The sequence below is a fragment of the Rhipicephalus microplus genome, chromosome 2, assembly GCF_043290135.1.
Source record: "Rhipicephalus microplus isolate Deutch F79 chromosome 2, USDA_Rmic, whole genome shotgun sequence".
NCBI lineage: Eukaryota > Metazoa > Arthropoda > Arachnida > Ixodida > Ixodidae > Rhipicephalus > Rhipicephalus microplus.
The window spans coordinates 90,425,315-90,431,803 of NC_134701.1; the positions used below are offsets into that span (position 1 = coordinate 90,425,315).

Sequence of the window (6,489 nt, forward strand, 5' to 3'; positions counted from 1 at the left end):
ATGGTGTGACCAGGTGAGATTCGGCGCTACGTAGTGACAACATATGACGCGAAGTCCGTGTTCACAACTCAAACTGGACAGAACTGCGACACTCGCAACTTCCATGTGAGGCACTGCTTCCCTCTGGTGATTAGGCTTTGTTGAAGATCCCAAGGTGCATATCTTGGCCAGCGGCGACTTGACGCGCGCGATTTTCCTCTCGTGGCCGAGCCAACCGGCGCCGAGATGCAGCCTTGACTATAACCAACGCGTTACCCTTGGAGCGGCGACGAGGTTTAACATCTCGCGTCCTTCTCTGCACGGTATGCAGGTGAGTGGGCGCGTCAGCGTCCACGTCTTCGTAAACATGCCAAGACCAATAACGCGTGGCTTCAACCGTTACACGTAACGGACTCGGAGAAACCGCCTCCTCGCCTCTTCCGCCACCCTTGTTATTTGCGTACCTCTGGTGACCCAGTTGGCTTACGTTCAACGACTTCGAAATGTTGGCTTTAATACGCTTGCTGCTGTGAAGGGAAATCGGTATGTCAGTTTTTTTTTTTTTGGGGGGGGGGGGGGGCAAAACAGGCTACGCAAACACTGCTTCCGTCGGAATGCTGTATGGACACGTGCTGAAGTACTCCACTTTTGTCCCATGCTATAGCCGTGCCGAGGTTATGGCTCGTGACTGGAGTATACTGCACTAATTGGTGCGATAACTTAATTGGCCTGGATTATGGTGCTGTCTGATGTCCAAGTGAGATTGCTTGTCGGTATGGGAAGGCCCGTTTCATGCATACTACAAAACCATATTGCGAAGTGTATCGTGCAAAAACCGTCGTGCATGAAGGCTTTAGGATTGTCTCGCTGCTGAACTTCACAACCTGTCATTAGACAAGTAACATGGTATGGCCTTGTCCCAGCGCGTTGTGTTATCATTTGAGCTAGCTGTAAGCTGGCAATGTAACGATTTAAAGGCATGGGTAGTTTACTACTCATGACTAGTTTGCTGAGTATGAGCAATAAGCTTAAGGCGACAGTTTGTTCTTTCTGGTTTACTTCACAGAATTTATCAAGTCACGCTGCTTTCCTCATTTGTAGTACTCAAGTGGGCAGGCTTAGAAAAAACAATAGAAACACCAGGCTCTTTGAAAAAACACTTTAATCTCCTTGTTCAACTGAAATTTCAAAACTATACATAGGGCAATTCTTGACATTTCGATATGTAACACAGTGTTGCATATGAGCTCTTTCACGCAACCACTTTGCGGTAGCGGTTTGTTTGCTCACTTACTTTATCTATTATAGCCTCAGGATACAGTTGTATACGTTGTATTGGTTAAGCGAAAAGTAAAAGGAACATAAAACCGCAGTCCTAACGCCTCAAAGCGTGAAACTCATTTCACACGAGCCTAAGTTTGACTTCATGAGGTACCATGATATGCATTGCACGTACACGCACGTTCACTTTAGCTCCATCTGGAAGCCGACGCGAGGAATCAGAGCCGCAATCTCGCGCACGCGGCAACTGCGCGCCATTGCGCCACCACTGCACCTGGCAGTGCCGCGGCGCAAACAACGTGGAAGCGTTATTTTTTATTCAGCTAAGGCATTTGGGCAAAACTCGCGTTAACATTGACGACACGTATGGACTCTGCCTGTCTGTCTGCCAACAAACTTTAATAACGTCCTAAGGGACTACAATGTCGTAGTTGTGGAGCACGACCTAGTCGGGGCCGAGAGACCATAGTCTCTGTGTTTAGAACGAGTTATTCCGGATAAAACGTTTGTGTTATCGGTTTGGTCAGACATTTGAGTTGCTGTTGTAGCTCACAACTTTTGCTGTGCGGAGTTGCGGTTGTGGATCAGGGGATGGTGGCTTATTGTACAACTATGCATGAAGTGGACGGATTATTATTCTTTTATAGCGTTTATTAAAGTCTTATGTGTCTCGCGAGTCGAACATTCCCGCGTGTGTAAGATGGACGTCACATGACGTCATCGCATCGTAGCTTCGACCGATCGCAGAGGTAGCGAAATATGCATCAGATGAACTGCACAAATGTTATTCATGAAGGAGGCAGGGACAACGCAATCAACTGAGAACGTGAAAAAGTAACTTGATTAGTATCTCTCGCAAGCAAATTCTTTGTAAAGGATGCGCTTTCTTTATATAGTGTCGCCGAAGGTGAGTGCGGCCGTTTAAAATCGTGCTTGCGACAGCATCAATGACGTACGCATTGACTAACGCAACTTAACTGTTCTTTCACGGTGTCGTAACAGACCAGTACTAAAACGGAACTCCCATCGGTAGTTTAGTCACGTCATCTCTAAATAAGGTGCTTTTCACTCGCCTGTGTTGCCATTGCGTAACATTTTTTCAACCACAACGAAAAAAAAAAGAAAGAAAGGAAACAGGACGCGATTGCCGCCCACTTGGCAAAGCATTGCCAGGACAACTTTCTCGCCGCAATGGAGGTACGCAGTCCTGCCCGTGATCGGAATTGAAATCGACGAATGCCAAGAATGCCGTTGTAGAGCGTTGGCGTCGTGCGCACAGGGTGACTCCTTTGACGACCCGCTATCATACGGCGTCGCGTCACCCATGCCAGTTAGTCATACCGTCGATCGCCGGGTTGCTTCCTCCGGTACGCGTGCACGAAATGACTGTTTCGGTTTACAGCGGGGTGCGTTGCTGCTGCTCATGCAGGCGCGGCCAGGCGACAGCCGTCTCTGTGTCAAGGGTGCCGTGAAATGGCTCGGCAATGAACGCGTCATTCGGGAGAAAGGAGGGCACGTCTCTTCACGCATTTCTCCACGAGAACACGCGCCGCGCAGCGAAGTGTCAGCAGAGGGGGAAGTTGCCTTTGAGATGGGGCGACAACAAAGCTTGAAATCTCGAAGGCTTCGCTACTGATGCGCCTCATTTTTCTTGAGATGGAAGCCAGATGGCGCCAGTCATGTTATCAAACAAGAGGGCCCGTATTACCATAACTTACATAAGCACGCAGTTTAGACGCAACGTCAATGGAAACCTTTGTAACCATAATAAGGTTTTTATTAAGGTCGAGCCGAGCAATGAGAAACGAGACCCCCCCCCCCCCTTTTTTTTTTCTTTCTTTCGTACGAACATGTAGGATGGCGGATAGATTGCAAGATTGCCAGATGTCCCGGCGCGTATAAACGAAGTACACATGAGTATTTATGCAGTTAGTAAAACGCAACTTTGGGACATGGAAGAGTTACCAAAAATCGAAATTTATGTTTAAGAAAGGGGCTACGAGACAAAATCAGAAATGAAAAGGGTTCTTCTTTTAGGAGGGTTGTTGTTGGAACGCCCATTCATGCAATACTCGGTAGGGGGTACTAATAGATTGAAAGAAAGAACAACAGAAACTGCGCAGCTGCTGACGCTGAAGACAACACAAAATAGAGATGTTCATTCTTATAGAAGATGAAGCAAACATGAGCATTATTAAGACGTGTACTGACCACGTAAATCACAAGAATACGTAAAGGTACGCGCTACAACCTTAGAAAAGCAAGAGTGTATAACGAGGGGGTTATTAATGATTGACCAGAAAAAAAAAGTACTACACGTGTTTAGTGACTACTTCACGGGCCGTTCAAGTAGGTAATTAGTTACGTTTTATAAATACCTTACATTTGCATCATTGTAGTTAAAAAGCTAAGAAACGTAAACCTTGTAATTTAGTTACCATTTGTCATGACAATTCCTGCTTTCCGTCTGATGAATATAAATGCGAGTTTTTTTTTTTCAATGAAGCTTTTAATACGCCATATTTGGAGCTAGCAGATTCTAAATATCGGTCCGATTTGTGACCGTAGAAAAGCTAGATAAAGGATGTGCTGCAAAGTTAAGGACGAAAAACAAACTGGGCTAACACAGACGAAGCGCAATAAACGTGACGATGCGGCGTTGCCCTTGAACCCTGATTTGAGAACGGACCAACAAGCGTTGTGACTTCCTTGTACGTGATAGCGCTTCGGAAAGACAAATATGATTTTGAATGTACTCGTGCAAAACATATCGTATCTGCTGACATATACCACCACGTTTCCTTGACGTTGCTGATGACGTGCGAAATCGCTGAGCAAACATTTCAGTTCAGCGCTTTCGTAGGTCTCTCCCGATTCTGTCAGTGTCGGCATCCGTGTGTCCTTTTACGCTGTTTTTTTTTTTTTGTGAACGAAAGCAGACACATTAATTTCTGCGTTGACAATTTTCAAACACCTAGACAAAAGGAGAGAGAGTTGCTTGTAATTATTCTCAGGAACTATCAAAACAGCCCTGCTACAAATAATACAGGCGTTGATGATTGATTGATTTGTGGGGTTTAACGTCCCAAAACCACCATTTGATTATGAGAGACGCCGTAGTGGAGGGCTCCGGAAATTTTGACCACCTGGGGCTCTTTAACGTGCACCCAAATCTGAGTACACGGGCCTACAACATTTCCGCCTCCGTCGGAAATGCAGCCGCTGCAGCCGGGATTCGAACCCGCGACCTGCGGGTCAGCAGCCGTGTACCTTAGCCACTAGACCACCGCGGCGGGGCAGTAATACAGGCGTCATGCACATACTTCAATCATTTTTTTTCATCCGGAAAGTGAGGTATCTGTGGGATAATAAACTAGCAGAGAATCGGTCAATAACCTCCTTGCGTATAAACAACCACCATTACAACGCGGTCAAAGAGTACTTTTATATTCCCAAACCAAATAAATGAGCTGTTTGCAACAGCCGCATTGTAGTATGAAATGCTTCATATGTATAAAAATGAGAACATGGGTGAACGTGGACCGCACCGGTTACGTCGCTTTTTTTTTATGTATGCCGTAACGATTTCTGTGAAGCGATGCAAGAGAGATATTTAGATAGCGAACGTTGTCTTCCAGTAATTTGCAGTTTATGTTATTTCATTAGAGATACACTGAAAATAATCACCTTTTTGTTCTTAAATTACTCTTTCACAATTCGCATGGAGCCTACATGAGCTGACGGTCATGTAGGCTTCCTAACCATTCGGAGGTCACCCCGCTTTCCACGAGAAGACGATTGGTAGGCAGAGAAACCACGCTGAAACTAAATACAGCAGGCGACGCCACCTTGAAATTTATACACTAAACGCCGTGACGCCATAGAGTTTGACAGCACTTGCTATGTCATTGCTAGTTACTTATCAATAAGAAAAATGAATTACATTGTCCTCTGAGGGGGCCATGAATTTAACACGAAGTTTCGGGAAAATTAGTTTAGCCATTGTCGCGGGAATGCGAAAAATATGCTTTTGAACACGTTGCGCTACGTCCGACAATTTCGGCGCGAAATTCAAGAAATTTTAGGCTTGATTTTCTCGTTTATTAATAAATATTTGATGGTAAATTAACGTGTTTAGAGTTTTCAAAACAAGTTATCAAACTACACCGAGTCGATCATTATTTAATGTTAGTGTTTCTCGAACCAAGTGTCCACTTTGTTACACGTACCCGGAAGGCCGTAAGCAAATATGAATGACTTGCCACTACGAATTTTTTATACAACAGTGCATCACTTAGAAAGAAAGAAAATCCCAACACACATGAGTAGACATAGTGAGAGGTGTGGGGGTGGGGGGAGCATAAAAACTGGTTTTCGGTGTGGTCATGTCGGGTCAACATGAATTAAACGAACCTTTGTTTTTCTCCCATACAGTTACCCCAAACGGTTCCCAAGCCAGGACTGCACTCTGCGCGGTGGCTATGCGGACTTGGAGCACGTCCTACATGTGGGGCTGCACCTCTGCCTTAAGAAGAAATGAAGGAGTTCATTGAGGCCCAGGATCTGACTTCTCAAATCCTGGCCGCCCTGAGGGCCTGCGTGAGGGCCACGTGACGTTCAGTTTTCTCGCGTCTGTTGTGGACCTATTAAAGTTGTCTCACTGAGTAGTTCTGCCCACGAATAACAAGCGTTGCTGACCCAGCACCCAGTGCTTGCTTGTTTTTGTGAATAAAGTTGTGTCCTCTTTCTACTCCTAGCTCACTTCTACAGTTGAATCATTTTCGGATTGCGCTAAAAAGCAACACAAGTCAATAAACGTGCCACAGGCTCGAAGGAAAACAGTGGCAAAAGAAACTTTATTCTTTCGCAAAGAACGAAAGGGACTAACAATTAACAACATGGGCTAAGAGTTACCTTGGGCTTCTCGAGTAACTTCATACAAAAAAAAATTATGGACTAAGTGGTTGAAGTACGCGCTATGGACAGAATGTCGCCGCCATTTTCTCCCTTCTCTTTGACCAGACAAACTGATCTATGGTCAATGTCTGATCCATAGTGTTCGAATAGTATAGCTCATGAATAGAATTGAGCGTGAGTATGTCTCAGAAAAGTTGCCATAGAATATTTAGCGGAATATTTTACGTTATATTTTTTTAACAAATTGAAATATAAAAATAGTACATATCGGCTTGCAAGCGAATAGCTTGTAAATGAGACAGAAATAATGGA

General features: G+C 45.0%; 1 long non-coding RNA gene across 1 annotated transcript; it reads left to right on the plus strand.

The window, feature by feature from the left end:
* Positions 1-563: 563 nt before the first annotated feature.
* LOC142796313 (uncharacterized) lies at positions 564-6,016 on the plus strand. The gene is made up of 2 exons (XR_012893738.1): positions 564-885; positions 5,695-6,016. It is a non-coding gene; the product is annotated as an uncharacterized LOC142796313 (long non-coding RNA).
* The last annotated feature ends 473 nt before the right edge of the window (positions 6,017-6,489 follow it).